This window comes from Bufo bufo, chromosome 9, assembly GCF_905171765.1.
Source record: "Bufo bufo chromosome 9, aBufBuf1.1, whole genome shotgun sequence".
Classification (NCBI taxonomy): Eukaryota; Metazoa; Chordata; class Amphibia; order Anura; family Bufonidae; genus Bufo; species Bufo bufo.
In genome coordinates, this window is record NC_053397.1 from 190902889 (window position 1) to 190924836 (window position 21948).

A 21948-nucleotide genomic window follows, 5' to 3' on the forward strand; every position below is an offset into this window, starting at 1 on the left:
AGGTACTGTTAGGGTGCTGGGCGGACAGCATCTTTAACTGGGTCCTTATTTGTTCACTAGACACCCCGTTGATAAATTGTTCCCTCAGGGTCTGGTCCCGGTTATCAGCCTCTTTGGGATCTATCTGGATTACAGCCCCTAAAGCCTCCTGAAGTGATAGGGCATAGTCACGGAGGGACTCACCGGGCTTCTGTCTCTTGCTAAAGAAGTGCATCTTTATCTCTGAGGCAGTCCTAGTTTCAAAAGTGGCTCTGAGGCGGGTGAAGATCTGTTCTAGAGTACTCCGCTCAGTAGCAGGCCATGATAACACTTCCCTGCGGGCAGCTCCCTCCAGTTGCGCCAGCATGATTTCCATTTGCTGGTCGGCATTTATAGGGTACAATCGGAATAGTGCCAGCAACTTTTCTTTAAAGTCCCTTAGGGTATGGGTCTCTCCCCTGTAGCGGGGGAACCATGGGGCCCCGAAATAGTAAGGCATGGTAAAGGGCATCATGCTGGGGGCTGTAGGATGATTAGGAGCCGCAAGCTCTCCTGGGGCCGGCTGCTCAGGCACTCCTGTCTCTGACATGGTAGTCTATTGAGAGGTGGCCGCTGGCGACTAAAGGGGCCGGAACAATCCCCTTCCCTCCGGTTACAAGTGCTTACCGGTATCGCTGGTCTTGCGCAGGCCAAGTCTCGCGAGGTTCCGGACGTCCTGAGACCGCGGTGACGCAGGAGAAACAGGGCCGCGGCGGTGCGATGATGACGAGGGGCGGGATTTTCTGTGTCTTTGCAGGGATCCGCCCACGAATGTCCTCAGCGGCGCGGGAAACTTTACTCCAGGCAGCCGGTGGCCATCTTTAGCAAAACGCTGTCCATTCACTGACAGCAAGCAGGATTGTAAAAAGTCCACAAAACCACACTTGAATAAAACAGGAAAATGTCACTTTGGTCACAGGGCAACGGTATAAGGCACAAAGTTCACGCTTCTTGCACTAGAAAGCGTGCGTATCCTGTTCGTGGAACGCCAAAAGAGATGTGCAGTGTACTCAAGTTGTGCGTAGTAGGTGTTTCTGAGTGTAGTAGTGCAATATACACTAACCTGGTACAGCTGACTCTCTGCAAGGGCAGGTATAGGTAGGAATAGTTCGTGACGCCAGTGCCAAGTAAACGGTGGCACGCCGTTTGCGGATGCAGGAATAATTTGAGGAAACGTAGTCTTAAACAGAACTTCAACTTTAGTAGTTTGCAGGCAGAGACAATATTGGAAACGCAGTTCCTCAGCATACAGTCGATTTTGCAATTCGGTCGATGCAGGCAATTCAGTACAGCAGGGTAATTACAGAGTGTTGAACACAGGACTTGCAGCAAAGGAGCTTGCACTCTAACTCTGTCTGATCCTGGAATGTAGCAATTCTTCACCAAGGCCCATTAACCTAAGTCTGGCTTTATATCCTTGATTATGGCTTAAATAAGTACCTCCTCTGTTTCTCTTAGTACCTCTGGCTCCTCTGATCTTTGCCTCTGTCTCTCTTAGCTTCCTCAGGCTCTAGAAACTTCTGAGCTCTGGTCTAGACTGACTTCTGCACTCCACACTAGATCAGGTTACACTGACTTTCCCTTCCTTGTCTGGCCCTTATATAAACTAGGGCTCCCTAGCTCCCTCTAATGCCTAAGAGCTGGAATGACACCCCTAGCCGGCCTGTAAGTGCAAGTTTCAGTGACAGGGAAATACACACATTACATTACATTTTATAAAACTGGCATACAACAATTTCCCCATAATTAGGAGGGACGACAGCACACCAAGTGACACTTTGGTAGTGACGGGTATTACAACTCCCGTACACTACATTAGTTGTCCTCATATATCTGTAGAGCGTGACTAAATCGCAACTACACCAGATCACAATCGAATGACATATCGTAGTGGGCTCATATGATCGAACTGGAATGGTATTTATATCCATGCCATTTTTTGCTGGTCTCTAAATCTTTTATGTTATTGATCATCAGCACGATGCAATGGACATGCATCTCTTATACTAGTCCACCAAATAGACCCTAAATTGACCAGACGCACTGGGACTGTGCTCTGGTTCTCAGTGGAGAGAGGAGTGGGATTCCTACAAGATAGCCATTCTGGTACAGAAATATTTGTGGGCCGCCGCTCTGTAAAGTGTCACTACCTGCCACAGGCCCGTCATAACCTATATGCAGGGGACCAAGTGGAATACACCCCCATGTGCTCAATCCAAGGCCCCTTTGCTGCCGGTGTGACCCTACTGGCCAAACCGTTAACCCCTGCAGTCACCCCAGAGACCTGGCAGGAAGACCCAGGCTCTGCAGGGAAAGTGAGATGCCTCCAAGAGGCTCATCATGGCAGATTGCGTTTCAGGGAACAGCCCCAGCCAGAACCTGAACCCCTCATCCCTGACCTGGCCGCACCACCAACACTACGAGTGGGCCAAATCAACAATTCTGTTTCAACATTCAACCCCAGGGTGCAACCTTATGTTTTGCCATGGAAGCAGCCCCAGGCACCCTCAAGTTGCCTTCCAGAACACCTTCAGCCGGAGGTTTTAACCGCCTCTGCACCGGCTAGGGATCCCGGCTTGCAGCATGTCACAGCTGCATTCTCCAGACTGTCTGCACAGCCACCACCAAAGGACACCACTAGAGGTCAGTGGCGTACTACAACAGCTGCAACCCTGAGCTACCAGATGCAAGTGCGCCCACTGATGCGCTTTAGTAGCTCTAGCAGCGAGGAGGACACGGACGTCCTTCTCTAAAGTGTCATCCCTTTTAAACAAATAAGGAACTATTTGGGAGCCATGTCATGGCATTGTTTTTAATGTTTTTCTTTTCCAGGTTGCCTAGTGTCCAAGTTTTCATTGTTTTACCCCCTTTCTCAGGTTACAAGGTAACCTCATGGAACTATGGTTCTTAATACGCTGCTATTTTATGTGCTTTTACATATCATTTTATACCTCCCATTGGATTACAATTAACTCTTTTATCATTCCTGTGGATTACAATTGACTTTTGCCCTGTTTCCAGAGGATTTAAGCACTTCAAGCAAAAGGACTCAAGCTATATTTGAGCACATTATTGCATTAATAAATTTGCACTATTTTCTAACAATGTTTACTGTAACATTAAAAGCTTGCACCCAAAGAAAAGACTCAAACGATTACCTGAGCTCTTTGTGATTTTCTTTGTGAAACTCCATTGCACTAATTTTACCGGTTTATAGGTTGTGTAACATTCAAGTATAACATGCCCATTGTGTGTATTCTCTTCTAGGTGCCGCAATGTGACCTTCCTGCACTATTTGTGATGATTGCACTTAACATTGCACTTAACCAAAAATGTAGCAACTTACTCCAGTATGCCTTATTTTACAGCTCATGTTCTCAAACCCCTTCATACGGACTGCCTTTATACGGACGCTTAATACTAATGGCCTACATCTGGAGTCATATATCCCGGGTACCCAGGGTAGGACCAAGTGGTAAGTCCTGGCAGGTCCAGAAACTAATCAGGTAACCCTGCTGCTTCGGGAATGGTTAGAGGAGTTTTTGACCCCTCCTTCCCGCTTGTTCTATGTTCAGGATTGCTCCCATCCTGAGGTGTTTCTTCCAAGAGTTTCATGGGATTATCATACCCTCCTCCTGTTGACATTGCCAGAAGTACATGGAGACGCTAATACCTCCCCTTCTGAGCCTTTGCCTAAGGTATGGTACCTCAAGCCTTAGAGCCACATTTAGCTAGCCATAGTTACCATAGTGATCGTGCTATAAGCCATATTTTTCAGACTTTGGTGCAGGGAAGGGAATACAGGATAAAGCCAACCTTCCATTTGTGTTCATTCCATTACATAATGGTGGGATTACGGAGTAAAGACACCCCCATGCTTTCTTTGGTGTTTAAAGGGCTCAGAACACTTCAAAGTCAATCAGTAATGTTTGCTTAGTGCAGTACTTGGTTCACTGGTTATACCGAGAGAGGGAAACTGTTAACTAGGACACCCTACTCATGCGGGCAGGAACCTTGGGCTAGCCGTAATATGTTTTTTCTTTGTATGTCTTTATATGAAATATATGCAGCACTTTGTACTTATTTGGGTACCCCAGAGCTGGTTCCTCTCCCTCCTAAGCATAAGCCGAGGGCGGCTTAACTCGAATGTAAGGGGGAATGTAACATCCCAGAGTTATGTTATGAAACTCTTCTACCCCGCTACAACCTGTTAAGTGTATTAACATTGTCATCTTGTGTCATTTCATGTAATTTCCTCACAAATGTGCATTATAATCCTTGTTAAATGTATTGCTGTAATTCTCTATTTTCACCAGCAGGTGACAGCAATGTGAGCAGGGTCTTAGCTACAGTTTAGTGTTTATAGACTGGAATAGTTTATTCCAGTTTAGCTCCCCCCTCTTTGAGCAGAGTGGGCTCGCCCAAGTCCTGCCTCATGGGGAGGGAAGGAAGTTCAGTTAGTGTGCCAGCCACCCCGGCTAGGGGAAGGCTGTGCGAGTAGGAGCTCCCAGATATAGGGATCCAATCCAGGATCTTGTCTCGGCTGAGACAATTGATCATCATCCCCAGCCTGAGCCTTGCAGCCTCAGCTGGTAGAAGCAAGCAGCCACCTCCAGAACTCCAGGAAGAAGCATACCCTGTGAGCACAACTGTGAGTACTGTCCAGAGACCAGGAGAAGCCAAATTCCTCCTCAGCAAGTTAGTCCCCAAGACAGCAGAAGATAGATAGTGCAAAAGATAAATTCCTGCCACATTACAGAGCTACTAAGCAGACGTCTTTTCCTGCAAAAGCTCCAGGCACATGATAGAGCAGAAGATAGATTCCTGCCACACATTGCCAATACCTGCTGGGACCCAAGACTGTTGCTGTATCTCGCTTGGATTAAAGCTGCAACCAGTAAAGACAAGTTTGAACTTTACCAAAGGTCTGGATCTCAATTACTGCTACCAAATCCCTCAATTACTCCTACTAGCAACACACTCATTTTATTGCAAGTGAGCCAGGATCCAGGAGTCCAGCCGTACCCAGGTAGGAGACACCGTTGACACCATTACCACTACCATACAGAGACATTACACCACTCTGGCATTCCTAACCTGGTACGTGAGTTACAACACCTTAAAGGGCCCTGTGACTGTACCCTGCGCATGCTGCAATTGGCGTCACAAACAAAACTATTAACTATCACTTACACCTGACCCAGCCATTGCATATTATTGGCGTCAGAGTGCATACCCCAATCCGGCTCTATTGCAATTTCGCCTGGCTTGTGTTTTAATACTTGCAACAATGTGCAGAGCACGCTTCCTGTACGTGCTGTGTCTCCACAACTTCCTTTCCTTTACATCGTGCTAGGTACTAGGTTTTTTTTTAGACAACTTTTAAAATTTTTAACAATCCAAATCATAAATTTGGCGTAAACCAAAAATGCTGCAGCGGCACTAAATAAAACTGTTAGGACTCATGTATTCAAACGTATTCTTCTTTCCGTGTCCGTTCTGGTTTTTTTGCGGACCGTATGCAAAGCCATTAATTTCAATGGGTCCGCAAAAAAAATGGAAGAAGGCCTCATGCACACGACCGTATGTATTTTGCGGTCAACAAAAAACAGGTTGGAAAAATATGGATGACATCCGTGTGCATTCTGTATTTTGCAGAACAGCTGACCCCTAATAGAACAGTACTATACTTGTCCGTAATGCAAACAATAATAGGACATGTACTATTTTTTTGCGGAAAGTAAATACGGACAAACGGAATGCACGCGGAGTAACTTCCGTTTTTTTGCGGACCCATTGAAATGAATGGTTATGCATACGGTCTGCAAAAAACGGAACAGACATGGAAAGAAAATACGTTCGTGTGCATGAGCCCTTACTCTTTGTGCATTCCATTTCCGAATGTCCGTATGTCTGTTCCGCAAAAAAAAAGACATGTCCTATTATTGTTTGCATTACGGACAAGGATAGTACAGTTCTATTAAGCTGTTCCGCAAAATACGGAATGCACACGGACATCATCCATATTTTTGGCGGATTTGTTTTTTGTGGACCGCAAAATACATACTGTCGTGTGAATGAGCCCTTGGTATATGTGCCCCGGTGTGTTTGCCCGCTTCATCTTTTTTTTTACCCTATAAAGAAGGTGATGAAAAAACTCCAAAAACACCATTTTTGAAAAGAAGCCAGAAAGACAAAAAAAGCCACCTAATAAACAAAAACTGCAAGATTAAAAAATCACTTGTGTGTCCTGTGTTTCATAATTCCCATAGACTTTGAGCTAACATCTGGAGCTGGGGTTATTATTACTGCAAAAAAATAAAATCCACTAAAATGCAAGCGTGCAGAAAAATGCCACTAAAACACCCCCATATATATTAAAGCACCCGTATACAAGTGTATGCTTTGTGTTTCATCTACTCTCCATTTGTTTGCTGTCAGTAAATAAGAACAATCTTGATTACATTCCTGAGGTGGCAAACCAGTAGCTAGTCCTGCACAGAAGTGGATATAATTGTTTCAAGGAAAGCCCATCAGAAAGCTGCAGAACTTTTCATCCAGCGATAAATCTTTTTTATATGAAGCAATAATTCGGCTAAGCAGAATGGATAACTTCAGCATTTTAGAAGCAGATTGCACCTTGCAGGTGTTTTATTAGAAATTTGTATCAATATTATAATTATTTTATTTACGTAGAATACAAAACAAACAAATACAACAATGCAACAATAATACGGAGGAATTACTCACCAAAATCCCACCACGAACAGTATGAACATGACCAGGGTTCCTATGATATAAGACCTTGGAGGGAGCATGGTCTTCCAGTTTTCATGCATTTGTTCAGAGTTGCAGCTCTCTACAAGTAGAGAGAGAGAAATGTACTGCTCCTCAGGAAGTTAGTAGACACTGTCAGAGAGGCGGGTAAGCCTCAGAAATGACAGATATGAGTTGAAGTAAGTTTGGTGACACTTCCCCATCCTCAGCTTCATAGGGATATGAGTCAGGTGCTTACATAGTGGTGGGGCTGCGACGTCCTCTTCCTCCTAGTATTTTATTACATAGTTTATAACATAGTAACAAAAAAGACATCTGTCCATCCATTTCGGCCTATTATCCTGCATTAAATACACATGCACACACCTAGAATACTTGTCAGCAACAGTTTTTGCACTCAGAGACTTCTTAACGGGGTTCTCCAGGAATTGAAAAAATGAAAATACTTAAATATAATTTTATAATAAAGATATTTACAAATACCTTTCATTACTTAGAATGGCTTGTTTTGTCTAGGGAGCAATCATTAGGAGAAAAAAAAAGGCTGCCGTCCTATCAGTACACACAAAACCTGTCCTAATCACACAGGAGGACAAGCTACTTCACCACAATGAGCCATAGTGCTGCATCATCCTCCTCTCTGCTCTGCCTGTCAGGAATCATGATCCTGAATACAGGTGAATCTCTGTGGAAATGGAGAAGATGAGGAGACATGAGAGAAGGATGAGGTGTGGCTAATGAGCAGCAGCACTTGTTTACAGTCTCCATTACCACAGCAACACATTACCACAGTCCTTCCTGTCCGTCTTCTCTGTACTTCATGTCTCCTCATGAACTAAATTCCCCAAAGATTCGGCTAAAGTTCTTATTATCTGTATTTAGGATCATAATCCCTTACAAGTAGAGCAGAGAGGAGGAGGATGAGGCAGCTCTTTATCTCAGTGTTATAAAGTAACTTGTCCTCATGTGTGATTAGGACAGGTTTTGTGTGAACTGATGGGACAGTGGCCATTTTGTTTCCCCTGATGATTGCTCCCCAGACAAAACTAGCCATTATAAATAATGAAAGGTATTTGAGAATATATTTATAATAAAGTAATATTTAAGTATTTTCATTTTCTTAATTCCCGGGGAACCCCTTTAAAGTCATATGCTGGATTTACATGGCCCGACCTGACAAGCAAATATCAAGAAGAAACCGAAGGGCAGCACAGTGTCTCAGTGTTTAGCGCTGGGTTGCTGGGTTCAAGTAAAGAGCCCCCCCGCAAAAAAATGAGCCCCCCACGTAGCTCTGTAGATGTAAGTATAAAAAATTATGAGGGCCAGAATATGGTAATGCAAAGAAAAAAAGAAAATTTAAGTTTTTATCGTTTTAAATGAATTGAAACACAAGAAAAACTATAAACATTTGATATGGTTGTAATCGTACTACTGACCAACAGAATGAAGTTAAAGGGTCATCCCATGTAGGGAACAGTAAGGGCTCATAAACAGGGGAGGGCTGGCAGCTTTAGTCCTGGGGGGCAAATCCAGTCAAGTGGCCCATTTTCTAGCCCCGCCCATTATTAAAAGCCCCTCCTACATATAATAGGCCACTCCCAACACAGACTGTACAGCTGACATTCTATAGTTGAGGCCTGTCTACACATCATACGGAGAGGGTAGGGTCTGTCCTGGCTGCACTGCCTGCTTATATAACAAGCTACAGCCAGGAAGCTCCTCCGCTCTCCTCCCTCCCCTGATCCTGCTCAAGGCTTGTGGTTCCCCCACCATCTGCCACCCGCCCGTGGCCTGCTGCCCCCTTTCGTCGTCCTCACTCAGCTCTGAATCCTCCTTCTGCAAATGGCAGGAGGAGGAGCCGGAGCATCTCCTCTCCTACATAGCACCACATACCTCTTACATCCAGTGATGTCACCTTTGTTGTAGACGTTCTCTTTCCTCATCTTCTCCATTCAGACCAGACCGCCATGATGATTTTTCTGCCATTTCCCGTCTCTGCAGAGATTGAGAAACAGACATTAGTTTCCTGCCATCCTCAATACTATACTGCAGAAACAGTCCCCCTGGAAATACTACTACCACACAGATAGTGCCCCCAATACTGTACCCGCTATGCCCCCAATACTATATTGCAGAAACAGTACCCCTGGGAATACTACTACCACACAGATAGTGCCCCCTTAAACAATTATTGGCACACAGTGCTCTAAAAAAATAACTGCGCCCAGACACTAATAGTATAAAGATAATGTCCCATAAATCACAGAAAAAATGCACCAAACGGATATGCCACTGACTATACTGGCTAGTCATAAATGCAGATATTAAAAGCTGAGACTTTCGCCAATATATTCCTGTCAGGAAAATATCGGAGCCCTTCATGCACCACGTCACGGTCACTCAGCATGGCAAAGGGTCCTACCACTATGTGGTGCATGAAGGGCTCCGATATTTTCCTGACAGGAATATATTGGCGAAAGTCTCAGCTTTTAATATCTGCATTTATGACTAGCCAGTATAGTCAGTGGCATATCCGTTTGGTGCATTTTTTCTGTGATTTATATGATTGTATTTACATCCACACAATGCTCCGTTTTGTGTAGGATGCCCTTGTGGTGCATGTGGAACGTGCCGACATCCTCCACCATATGCATTTTTTGCTGGGGATAGTCGTTCGCTGCGGTCCACATGCGGTGGGGCTGCTCCCCCAATGAAAAACACGCTACAGTGTTAGGGGTTGAGCAGCTCCTCCAGTATTGCCACTATATTTCTGTGTTTTTATAAAGATAAAATCCCCCAAAAATAATTGTGCTAAGCTGATACTATGCCAGGGTGCCCCCAAAGTAACAGTGCTCCCCAAAATTCCACCAATAGAAATAACTCTCTGCCAGAGCACACTTAGTAGTAATAATGCCCCTATAGTGCCCTAGTAATCATGTTCCTCATAGCCACCCAGTAGTAGTAAAGCTCCCCATAATACCCCTAGTAGTACTAATTTTCCCTATAATATGACAGTACATGAAATACCCCCGCTTAGTGCCCGCAGTTGAGCTAATGTCCCCATAATGTATGCCAGTATAAAATACCCCTATATAGTGCCCCTGTAAATGCCCTCATACTGCTCCTCTCCCCTCCCCCATAGTGTTCCCCATAATATGCCAGTAAAAAAATGCCCCTTAGTGCCCCCAGCAGATGCCCCTATAGTGCTCCTCTCCCCCACAATGTGCCAGTAAAAAAAATGCCCCTTCTTAGTGCCACCATATGCCCCAATAGTGCTCCACTCCCCCATAGTGCCCCCAAATAATGCCCCATAGTGCCGCTCTCCCCTATAGTGCCTCCCATAATGTGCCAGTAAAAAATGCCCCCTTAGTGCCACCAAATGCCATAGTGCCCCCCATAATGTTCCAATACAAAAGGCCCCTTTAGAGCCCCCACTTCCCCATAGTGCCCCCAAATAATGCCCCTATAGTAACACCAGATGCCCCATAGTGCTGCTCTCCCATATAGTGCCCCCCAGAATGTGCCAATAATTAAAAAAAGCCCCTTTAGAGCCCCCAGATACCCCCATAGTGCTCCTCTCCCCCATGGTGCCCCCCATAATGTGCCAGCAAGAAATGCCCCCTTAGTGCCAGCTCCTCCAATAGTTCCAGCTCCCCTCATAGTGCCAGCCCCTCCATAGTGCCAGCTCCCCCCCATAGGTCCAGCCCCCCCATAGTGCCATCCCCCTTATAGTGCCAGCTCCCCCATAGTGCCAGCCCCCCTTATAGTGCCAGCCCCCCCATAGTGCCAGCCCCCTTATAGTGCCAGCTCCCCCATAGTGCCAGCCCCCCCATAGTGCCAGCCCCCCATAGTGCCAGCCCCCTTATAGTGCCAGCTTCCCCATAGTGCCAGCCACCACCATAGTGCTAGCTCCCCCATAGTGCCAGTTCCCCCTATAGTGCCAGCCCCCCCATAGTGCCAGCTCCCCCCCATAGTGCCAGCCCCCCCATAGTGCCAGCTCCCCCATAGTGCCAGCCACCTTATAGTGCCAGCCCCCCATAGTGTCAGCCCCCCCATAGTGCCAGCCCCCCATAGTGCCAGCCCCCACTATAGTGTCAGCTCCCCCTATAGTGCCAGCTCCCCCTATAGTGCCAGCTCCCCCCATAGTGCCCCCCCATAGTGCTAGCTCCCCATAGTGCCAGCCCCCCATAGTGCTAGCTCCCCTATAGTGCCAGCCCCCCCTGTAGTGCCAGCTCCCCCATAGTGCCAGCCCCCCCTATAGTGCCAGCTCCCCCATAGTGCTAGCCCCCCCATAGTGCCAGCCCCCCATAGTGCCAGCCCCCTATAGTGCCAGCTCCCCTATAGTGACAGCTCCCCCATAGTGCCAGCTCCCCCATAGTGCCAGCCCCCCCTATAGTGCCAGCCCCCCTATAGTGCCAGCTCCCCCTATAATGCCAGCTGCCCCTATAGTGCTAGCTCCCCCATAGTGCCAGATCCCTCCCATAGTGCCAGCTGCCCCATAGTGCCAGCCCCCCCTATAGTGCAAGCCCCCCCTTTAGTACCAGATCCCCCCCATAGTGCCAGCCCCCTTATAGTGCCAGTGTGACGGTAGTAGAAAATATCCTCGTCAAGCATTCCCTTCTTCCCATAAAAGAAAATCACCCAATATTCCACGAGTAGGAATATCCCTGGAATCGCCGAATAATCCACACATGAGTCATCTTAATGCTGGAACAAGACTGATTTACTGGTACACAGAACTCACAATTTATGCAGCAAAAACTCCTCCTCTGGGCCAGACTAGATAATTGAGTTTTAAGAATACACACAGCTCAATTATCCTAAAACTCCTCCTCTGGGCCAGGCTAGACAATTGAGTTTTACCAATACACACAGCTCAATTATCTGCTGGCCAGAACATTTACAATTCTTAACAATTTCACACAAGTACTTTCTATCCCACATACAAACATAATCTCAACATCATTGTCCGGTACACGAATACATTCATTCTTGACATTTGGAACCGAACAATATAGTCCTCAAAATAGCAGGGAGAGAATCAAACTGAAGCATATAGGCAATTGCATAAAAGTCCTTCACAATGGCCCCCCTTTTTCTCCCTGCTCCGGCAACTCGGTTGGACCTTTCCTGGTCCAGTAGGGTTGACGGGTTCAGAGCTTTTAGTCCGAGGTTAAATCCGTTTGGCGTGACAATCCATCGGCATTCCCGTTTTGCTTGCCTGGGCGATAATGAATCGTAAAGTCATAGGGCTGTAAGGCCAAGCTCCAGCGTAGCAAACGGGCGTTGTCCCCTGAAACCCGGTTAAGCCACACCAAGGGGTTGTGATCGGTGATGAGAGTGAACGCCCGGCCATAAAGGTAAGGTGTGAGCTTTTTGAGTGCCCATACCAAGGCCAAACACTCTTTTTCAATGGTGGCATAACTGACCTCCCTTGGCAACAGCTTCCGACTCAGGTATGCCACCAGGTGCTCTCCTCCATCCTCCCCGATCTGGCTTAGTACTGCCCCCAGTCCAAACATTGAAGCGTCTGTATGGACAATAAATCTTTTGTTAGGATCTGGGGTAACCAACACCGGAGCATTAACCAGAGCAGTCTTTAGTGCTTGGAAAGCCACCTCGCATTCCGGGGACCACAGGACTTGTCGGGGTAGCTTCTTTTTGGTCAAGTCGGTCAGGGGTTTGGCCAGGGCACTATAGTCGGGTACAAAGCGTCTGTAATAGCCGGCTGTGCCTAAGAAAGCCATGACTTGTGTCTTGGTGTGGGGAGTGGGCCAATTGGCAACGGCCTCGATCTTAGCCGGCTCCGGCCGTTGCTTACCACATCCTACTCGGTGGCCCAAATATTGTACCTCGCCCATACCCAAGTGACATTTGTCGGGTTTCAGGGTCAGCCCGGCCCCCCTGATCCTATCTAATACTACCCCTACGTGCTCTAGGTGCGCTTCCCAGGTATCGCTGTGGATGGCGATGTCATCCAGGTAAGCGCCTGCAAAGCTCTGGAGACCCCTAAGTAACTGATCCACCATCCGTTGGAAGGTGGCCGGGGCGTTCTTCATCCCGAACGGCATAACCCGGAATTGGTATAGGCCGAACGGGGTGATGAAGGCCGACTTGGGTATGGCATCTTCTGCTAGGGGAATCTGCCAATATCCCTTGCATAGGTCTATTGTGGTCAGATACTTCCCTGCAGAGATACGGTCAAGCAGCTCGTCCATCCGTGGCATCGGATAGGCGTCCGTAACTGTCTTGTCATTGAGGCGCCGGTAATCTACACAGAAGCGGGTTGTCCCATCCTTCTTTGGCACTAAGACTACCGGCGAGGCCCAAGGACTTTCTGAGGGTTCGATTACGCCTAGCCGAAGCATCTCATCTATCTCCTTCCGCATCCCTTCCCGGACTGCTTCGGGGATACGGTAGGGAGGCTGTCTCAGGGGTGCCTGTCCTGGAGTCTCTACCTTGTGTATGGCTAGGAGTGTGTATCCAGGCTCCTGAGAGAATGTGGCCTGTTTTGTTTCTAGTAAGCGGACAGCTTGATCCCGCTCTTGCGGCTCCAGCTCTTCACCTAGCTGGACTTTCTTTATCTGGGTCATCCCTTCGTTACTGCCCAATAGGTCAGGAAGGGGTAGGGTCTCTGTGTCTTCTCCTGCTGGTGCACAGATAGCGGCTACCTCCTCTGCCCGTTCCTGATAGGCCTTGAGCATGTTGATGTGAAAGGTTCGTTTCACATCTTCATCCTCGCAGCTGGCTATCGTGTAGGTAGTGTCGCATATCTGTCCTATAACTTTATAGGGGCCCTGCCAGGCGGCCTGGAGCTTGTCTGTTCGGACCGGCCTTAATACCATGACCTTTTGGCCTATCTGAAAGCTCCGGTGCCTAGCCCGTCGGTCATACCATACCCTCTGGCGCTGTTGGGCCGCCCGGAGGTTCTCTCGCACTGTCTGGGCTAATTCCTCCATGCGGTCCCTCAGCTCCAGGACATAAGGTACAACCGGGGTCCCCTCAATCTCTGTCTGCCCCTCCCAGTGATCCTTGATGAGATCTAAGGGCCCCCTCACCCGCCTCCCATAGAGAAGTTCGAAGGGTGAGAATCCGGTCGATTCCTGCGGCACCTCTCGGTAGGCAAAGAGAAGGTGTGGCAGGAATCGCTCCCAATCCTTGTATGCCCCCGTGAACGACTTCAACATTTGCTTTAGCGTTCCGTTGAAGCGCTCGCACAGGCCGTTAGTCTGGGGATGGTATGGGGAGCTAGTCAGGGATTTAACTCCACAGGTTTTCCATATCTGCTGGGTTACCTCGGCCGTGAATTGGGTACCTTGGTCGGACAGAACCTCCTTGGGAAAGCCTACTCGGGAAAATACTTTAACTAGGGCCTCTGCTACGGTCTCAGCCTGTATGTTAGAGAGAGCTACCGCTTCGGGGTAACGGGTGGCGTAGTCTACTATGGTGAGTATATACCGCTTGCCGGAACGGCTAGGTTGGGCCAGGGGCCCTATAATGTCCACGGCTACCCTTGTTAACGGTTCTTCAATAATGGGCATGGAAACTAGTTTAGCCTTTGGGTGGTCTCCCTTTTTACCTATACGTTGGCATACCTCGCACGTTTGACAATACGCCCTGACGTCGTCGGACACCCCAGGCCAGAAGAAGTTCTGGGTTATCCGATACCCTGTCTTGCGTATTCCCAAATGGCCTGCCAAGGGTACGTCGTGCCCAATCCTCAATAACTCCTGGCGGTATTTCCGGGGAACTACCAGCTGGCGTTTTTGCTTAGGCCCTGGTGTATTACCCCGGGTCACGGTGAGCCTGTACAAGCGGCCTTCCTCCCAGATAAATTGCTCCTTCTCTAACCCCCCTTGGCCCCTCCTGGCTTTCTCTCGATACTTTCTGAGGGAAGGGTCTCCGGTCACCTCCCGCCCAAAATCCTCTGGGGTGTCCCAGGGTAGGGGTTCTACAGTCAAGGGTAGGTTGGGTTGGCTTACCTGGGTCTCAGTAGGAAGCGGATGGCTCTCGGCAGCGCGACTTTGTGCTCTGGTGGTTACTGCGTGGGCCTCCTGAGCGGGGGTAGAGGCGAACGCCGAAGTCAGGGGGCCAATGTCGTTGCCCAGGATGACTTCAGAAGGTAAGTCTTTCATGACGCCCACATGAACATTGCCAGCTCCCGCACCCCAGTCTAGGTGTACCTGTGCAGTAGGAATACGGTATACTGCTCCCCCTGCCACTCTCACAGCAATTGATTTCCCCGGTTTCTCTGATGCCTTAATAAGGTGTCTTTGTACCAACGTGATGGTTGCCCCACTGTCTCTTAATCCCCGGGCGGTTTTTCCGTTAACCATGACCAGCTGACAATGGTGTTTCCTGTTGTCCGTAATAACAGATTGTACCATGAGGGCTTCGTAAAGGGTGCCCAATGGTTCTTCCTGACCCAGTTCCTGGGGATCCCAAGCCGAGTCTACACAATGGGCTGCTGCTGGTGGGCGGTACCCAGGTCGAGACCAATTTGACCTGGTGTTGTTGTCCATGGGGCAATTCTGCTTGTAGTGACCCAGCTGTTTGCACCGGAAGCAGCGTTGTTCATTGTCCTCCTGGCGTGGATAGCGAGGGCTAGATGTCACCAGTCTGTTAGGAGGTTGGTATCTAGCGGCTGGTGGGTGTGAGGGCACCGTTGGTCGTGGAGGTTGTACCCGTGGTGTGACCAGGTTCGTCTTGCGAGTATCCGCATATTCATCCGCCAACTTAGCGGCCTCTGGTAGAGTCATGGGCCTGCGATCTCTCACCCAGTCTTTGACATCCGTCTGGATGTGATTGTAAAATTGTTCCAGGAGCATTAGTTGTAAAATGTCCTCTGCGGAGGTGGCCTGGCTGCTGTTGACCCAGTTAGAGGCCGACAGGGATAACTGGCATGCCCATTCCACGTAAGAGTCTTTCGTGGTTTTGCGTGAGTCCCTGAACTTTTGTCGGTAGGACTCTGGGGTTACTGCATAACGAGCCAGGAGCACTTCTTTAACCCTGGCGTAGCTATGGATCTCCTGCTCTGGCACGGTCCGGAAAGCATCAGAAGCTTTGCCTGACAGTTTGCCTGACAATATTGCGACCCACTCTCCTCTATCTATACGGTGCAGGTTACATTGTCGCTCAAAATCTGCCAGGTAATTATCAATGTCACAGTCTTTTTCATCAAAAGCTTTAAAAGCGCTAAACGGAATCTTCCTTGTGTCTGCTGTGCTGTACTCACTGTTTGGAGAATGTGCGGCTGCTTGTTGGACTGCTGCCAATTTTAACTGTAGCTCTGCGTCTCTTATTTGTTTAGCCTCCTCCGCTAACAGGTTCATCACTTTCAGCACCACATCCGCCGTTGGGTTCGGACCGAACCATGCTAGCTTCTCTCTCATTGCCTTGTTGGCTGGTGATTCCTCCTCCTGAATCACTGGTGTCCCCATCTCTTGTACTGCTGGCGTTGCTGCAACCAAGTTCTCCTGGTCTAGCTCCATTAATTCTGCTATAATGACCCGCTTGGTTTTGTTGCTAGCAATCCTTCCACGGACTTCCAGTAGTTCTTTCAGTGTTTTTCTTTTAAGCGGGGTGTACCAGCCTTCCATTCACTGTTCCCAGTGTCTGCTTGGAATCCTGGTGTAAAGGAAAGTAGAAGGGAAAATCCCGCTGCTGCCAACCAATTGTGACGGTAGTAGAAAATATCCTCGTCAAGCATTCCCTTCTTCCCATAAAAGAAAATCACCCAATATTCCACGAGTAGGAATATCCCTGGAATCGCCGAATAATCCACACATGAGTCAACCTAATGCTGGAACAAGACTGATTTACTGGTACACAGAACTCACAATTTATGCAGCAAAAACTCCTCCTCTGGGCCAGACTAGATAATTGAGTTTTAAGAATACACACAGCTCAATTATCCTAAAACTCCTCCTCTGGGCCAGGCTAGACAATTGAGTTTTACCAATACACACAGCTCAATTATCTGCTGGCCAGAACATTTACAATTCTTAACAATTTCACACAAGTACTTTCTATCCCACATACAAACATAATCTCAACATCATTGTCCGGTACACGAATACATTCATTCTTGACATTTGGAACCGAACAATATAGTCCTCAAAATAGCAGGGAGAGAATCAAACTGAAGCATATAGGCAATTGCATAAAAGTCCTTCACAGCCAGCTCCCCCATAGTGCCAGCCCCCCCATAGTGCCAGCCCCACAAAGTGCCTGCCCCCTTATAGTGCCAGCTTCCCCATAGTGCCAGCCCCCCCATAGTGCTAGCCCCCCCCATAGTGCCAGCTCCCCCCCATAGTGCCAGCCCCCCCCCATAGTGCCAGCTCCCCAATATAGTGCCAGCTCCCCCTATAATGCCAGCTGCCCCTATAGTGCTAGCTCCCCCATAGTGCCAGATCCCTCCCATAGTGCCAGCTGCCCCATAGTGCCAGCCCCCCCTATAGTGCAAGCCCCCCCTTTAGTACCAGATCCCCCCCATAGTGCCAGCCCCCTTATAGTGCCAGTGTGACGGTAGTAGAAAATATCCTCGTCAAGCATTCCCTTCTTCCCATAAAAGAAAATCACCCAATATTCCACGAGTAGGAATATCCCTGGAATCGCCGAATAATCCACACATGAGTCAACTTAATGCTGGAACAAGACTGATTTACTGGTACACAGAACTCACAATTTATGCAGCAAAAACTCCTCCTCTGGGCCAGACTAGATAATTGAGTTTTAAGAATACACACAGCTCAATTATCCTAAAACTCCTCCTCTGGGCCAGGCTAGACAATTGAGTTTTACCAATACACACAGCTCAATTATCTGCTGGCCAGAACATTTACAATTCTTAACAATTTCACACAAGTACTTTCTATCCCACATACAAACATAATCTCAACATCATTGTCCGGTACACGAATACATTCATTCTTGACATTTGGAACCGAACAATATAGTCCTCAAAATAGCAGGGAGAGAATCAAACTGAAGCATATAGGCAATTGCATAAAAGTCCTTCACAGCCAGCTCCCCCATAGTGCCAGCCCCCCCATAGTGCCAGCCCCACAAAGTGCCTGCCCCCTTATAGTGCCAGCTTCCCCATAGTGCCAGCCCCCCCATAGTGCTAGCCCCCCCCATAGTGCCAGCTCCCCCCCATAGTGCCAGCCCCCCCCCATAGTGCCAGCTCCCCAATATAGTGCCAGCCCCCTTATAGTTCCAGCCCCCCATAGTGTCAGCCCCCCATAGTGCCAGCCCCCCCTATAGTGCCAGCTCCCCCTATAGTGCCAGCTCCCCCCATAGTGCCCCCCCATAGTGCTAGCTCTCCCATAGTGCCAGCCCCCCATAGTGCTAGCTCCCCTATAGTGCCAGCCCCCCTATAGTGCCAGCTCCCCCATAGTGCCAGCCCCCCCTATAGTGCCAGCTCCCCCATAGTGCTAGCCCGACCATAGTGCCAGCCCCTCATAGTGCCAGCCCCCTATAGTGCCAGCCCCCCTATAGTGCCAGCTCCCCCTATAGTGCCAGCTCCCCCTATAGTGCTAGCTCCCCCATAGTGCCAGATCCCCCCCATAGTGCCAGCCCCCCATAGTGCCAGCCCCCTTATAGTGCCAGCTTCCCCATAGTGCCAGCCCCCCCCCATAGTGCTAGCTCCCCCATAGTGCCAGCCCCCCCCATAGTGCCAGCCCCCCATAGTGCCAGCCCCCTTATAGTGCCAGCTTCCCCATAGTGCCAGCCCCCCCATAGTGCTAGCTCCCCCATAGTGCCAGTCCCCCCTATAGTGCCAGCTCCCCCCCATAGTGCCAGCCCCCCCATAGTGCCAGCTCCCCCATAGTGCCAGCCCCCTAATAGTGCCAATCCCCCATAGTGTCAGCCCCCCATAGTGCCAGCCCCCCCTATAGTGCCAGCTCCCCCTATAGTGCCAGCTCCCCCTATAGTGCCAGCTCCCCCCATAGTGCCCCCCATACTGTTAGCTCCCCCATAGTGCCAGCCTCCCATAGTGCTAGCTCCCCTATAGTGCCATCCCCCCTATAGTGCCAGCTCCCCCATAGTGCCAGCCCCCCCTATAGTGCCAGCTCCCCCATAGTGCTAGCCCCCCCATAGTGCCAGCCCCCCATAGTGCCAGCCCCCCTATAGTGCCAGCTCCCCTATAGTGCCAGCTTCCCCATAGTGCCAGCTCCCCCATAGTGCCAGCCCCCCCTATAGTGCCAGCTCCCCCTATAGTGCCAGCTCCCCCTATAGTGCTAGCTCCCCCATAGTGCCAGATCCCCCCCATAGTGCCAGCTCCCCCCATAGTGCCAGCCCCCCCCTATAGTGCAAGCCCCCCCATAGTGCCAGATCCCCCCCCCATAGTGCCAGATCCCCCTCATAGTGCCAGCCCCCCTCATAGTGCCAGCCCCCCTATAGTGCCAGCTCCCCCTATAGTGCCAGCTCCCCCCCATAGTGCCAGATCCCCCCCATAGTGCCAGCCCCCCTATAGTGCCAGCTCCCCCTATAGTGCCAGCTCCCCCCCATAGTGCCACCCCCCCCATAGTTCCAGCCCCCCGCAAAGAAGAAAAAAAAAAAAACACTAATACTTACCTCCATCAGCAGCGATGCAAGCCTCTTCCGGCCTGTGTCCCTGCTGTGTGCTGCCCGGCTCAGGCGTCGCGATGATAATGACGTCATCGCGCTGCCTGAGCCGGCCTCTGATAGGCTGCAGGCATTAGTGCCTGCGGCCTATCAGAAGAACAGGGGAGGGACACGCCTCTCCCTCCCCTGCCCCACAGCACACAGCACAGCCGCAATTACATCCAGGGCCGCGCCGCCTGTGGTGATGATCGGCGGTTTCGGCCCTGAAGAATAAAAAATAAAAATTTTTTAAAGACGGGCGGCCCAGCGGCTGTTTATTTAGGGCGGCCTGGGGGGCAATTGCCTCCCTGCCCCCCGGCCCAGCCCGCCCCTGCTCATACACATAAACATATATATTTTGCGGTCCGCAAAACATGATCCGCAAAAAAATAACGGATGACATCCGTGTGATGTCGGTGTTGCATAATTTCTTTTGCAGATCCATTGTAACAATGCTTGTCCTTGTCCGCAAAATGGACAAGAATGTACTATTTTTTCGCGGAACAGACCTGCGGACATACATTAACGGAATGCACACAGAGTCAGTGAATGGTTCCGCATATGGGCTGCAAAAATACTGAACGGAAACTGAAAGAAAATACGGTCGTGTGCATGAGCCTTAAATGAAAACCCAATGAAATTCCAACCCATTTATTAATTTTAATTTTGTTCCAGCTTCCCACCAAATTGTATGCAATATTAAGTGGCGCCATTAGAAAGTGCAACTTGTCTTATAAAAAACAATGTGAATGGAAAAAAGTTATGGCTCCTGAAAGGTTGAGAGTAAAAAAAATGAAAAACTGGGAAATCGCAGCGTCAGGAAGGGGTTAAATGCCGCTGTCATTGCCCATATAGTCTTATCTTTTATACTAAGTTTTTAACTACTTGTATCAGCACTCCTGAAGCCCTATTTTTTATATTTATTTTATATCGGAATTCTGGACCCGAAGGGTTTACCGGTATTGACTTCCGTCACAGGGGCTCAATACCGGGAAAAAACGCTTCAGTTTTATTCTAATGCATTCTAAATAGAAAGCATTCCGTTCAGTATGCATCAGGATTTCTTTAATTCAGTCACTCTTACGGTATTAGGCCAGAGAAAATACCGCAGCATGCTCCGGCCAAAATTCCGGAACACTTGCTGGAGTGCCGGATCCGGCATTCATTTCCATTGAAATGTATTAATGCTGGATCTGGTGACAAATGTTCCGGAAAACCGCATGCGCATACCTTTAAAAATGTGAAAAAAATAAATACCGGATCCGTTTTTTTCCGGATGACACTGAAGAGACGGATCCGGTGTTTCAATGCGTTTGTCAGCCGGAAACAAATGCTATCCGTTTGCATACGGATTTCCAGATCCAGCAGGCAGTTCCGGCAACGGAACTGCCTGCCGGAATCCAACAACGCAAGTGTGAAAGTTCCCTTACACACTACGCGGTGATCAGAGTTGTGCTCAGGGTGCACCCTTGTTTCTTTTTTTGTAGATCACTGACTTGTAGGGGAAGGTTTTCTAGACATGTTCTGTGACCTGTGCAGAGGTCATTGTGCAGGGAGGCGGTAGATAAGCTGTAACATCGATAATTGTGAATTGTGGATCCCGTGTTACCTATGCAGACGTATAAATCTTTACTGACTGTGGTGATAATGAGATGACTAGTGAAAACTGATCTCTACATAACAAGACATCTGGGGATATTATCAGTAGTGGCCAGAGCTGCAGGATTTTAGTTGTGTGTTTTTTTTAAATATAGTTACTAGGGATGAGCGAATCGACTTCGGATGCTTCATCCGAAGTGGATTCGCATAAAACTTTTTTGTAATACTGTTCGGAGCCGAAGTTATTACTTTGCGTAGTCTCATGAGACTTCGTGTAATAACTTTGTGAATTATTACCGTAAAAAACCTTGAGGTTTCAGTTCCAAGGTATCAAGGTTTTTTACAGTAATAATTAATTCACAATGTTATTAGTTAAAGTCTCATGAAACTTCGCAAAGTAATAACTTCGGCTCATCTGAGCCATGACTTTCTAATACTGTACAGAGTTTTATGCGAATGGACTTGAAGCATCCGAAGTCGGCTCGCTCATCCCTAAGGCCTCGTTCACATTTCTGTTCTTTTTTTACTGACTGTACTGACCCAGAGAATGAAGGGCACAGGTCATATTTGCTGCAAACGGAACACCGTGGGAACAAAACCCGTAAGACGGTGGAGGAATTTAATTTTTTTCCAATTTCACCCATTTGGAATTTTATTCCCGTTTCCCACTGCATTGTATGCCATGTTAAATGGTGGCAAAAATAAAAGAAAGTGATGGCTAAAGGAAGATAGGGAAGAAAAATAGAAAAACCTCTGGCATCCTAAGGGTTAAATAAATACATGTAAATAAATTGTTTTTGTTTCGCCGCATTTACAAGAACTTGTGTGAGACAAGTTGTAGTTTTCATTGGTGCCATATTGATCACTTTTGATGACTTTTTGTTGCACTGGATTTTTTTTTTTTTTACTCCGGGGGGACTTGAAATGAACATGAAACACGCAATCCTC

General features: G+C 48.4%; 1 pseudogene; it reads right to left on the reverse strand.

Moving 5' to 3' along the window:
* The window catches only part of LOC120979128, a 124823-nt pseudogene extending 117763 nt beyond the window's left edge, over nt 1–7060 (reverse strand).
* Nucleotides 7061–21948: the final 14888 nt, after the last annotated feature.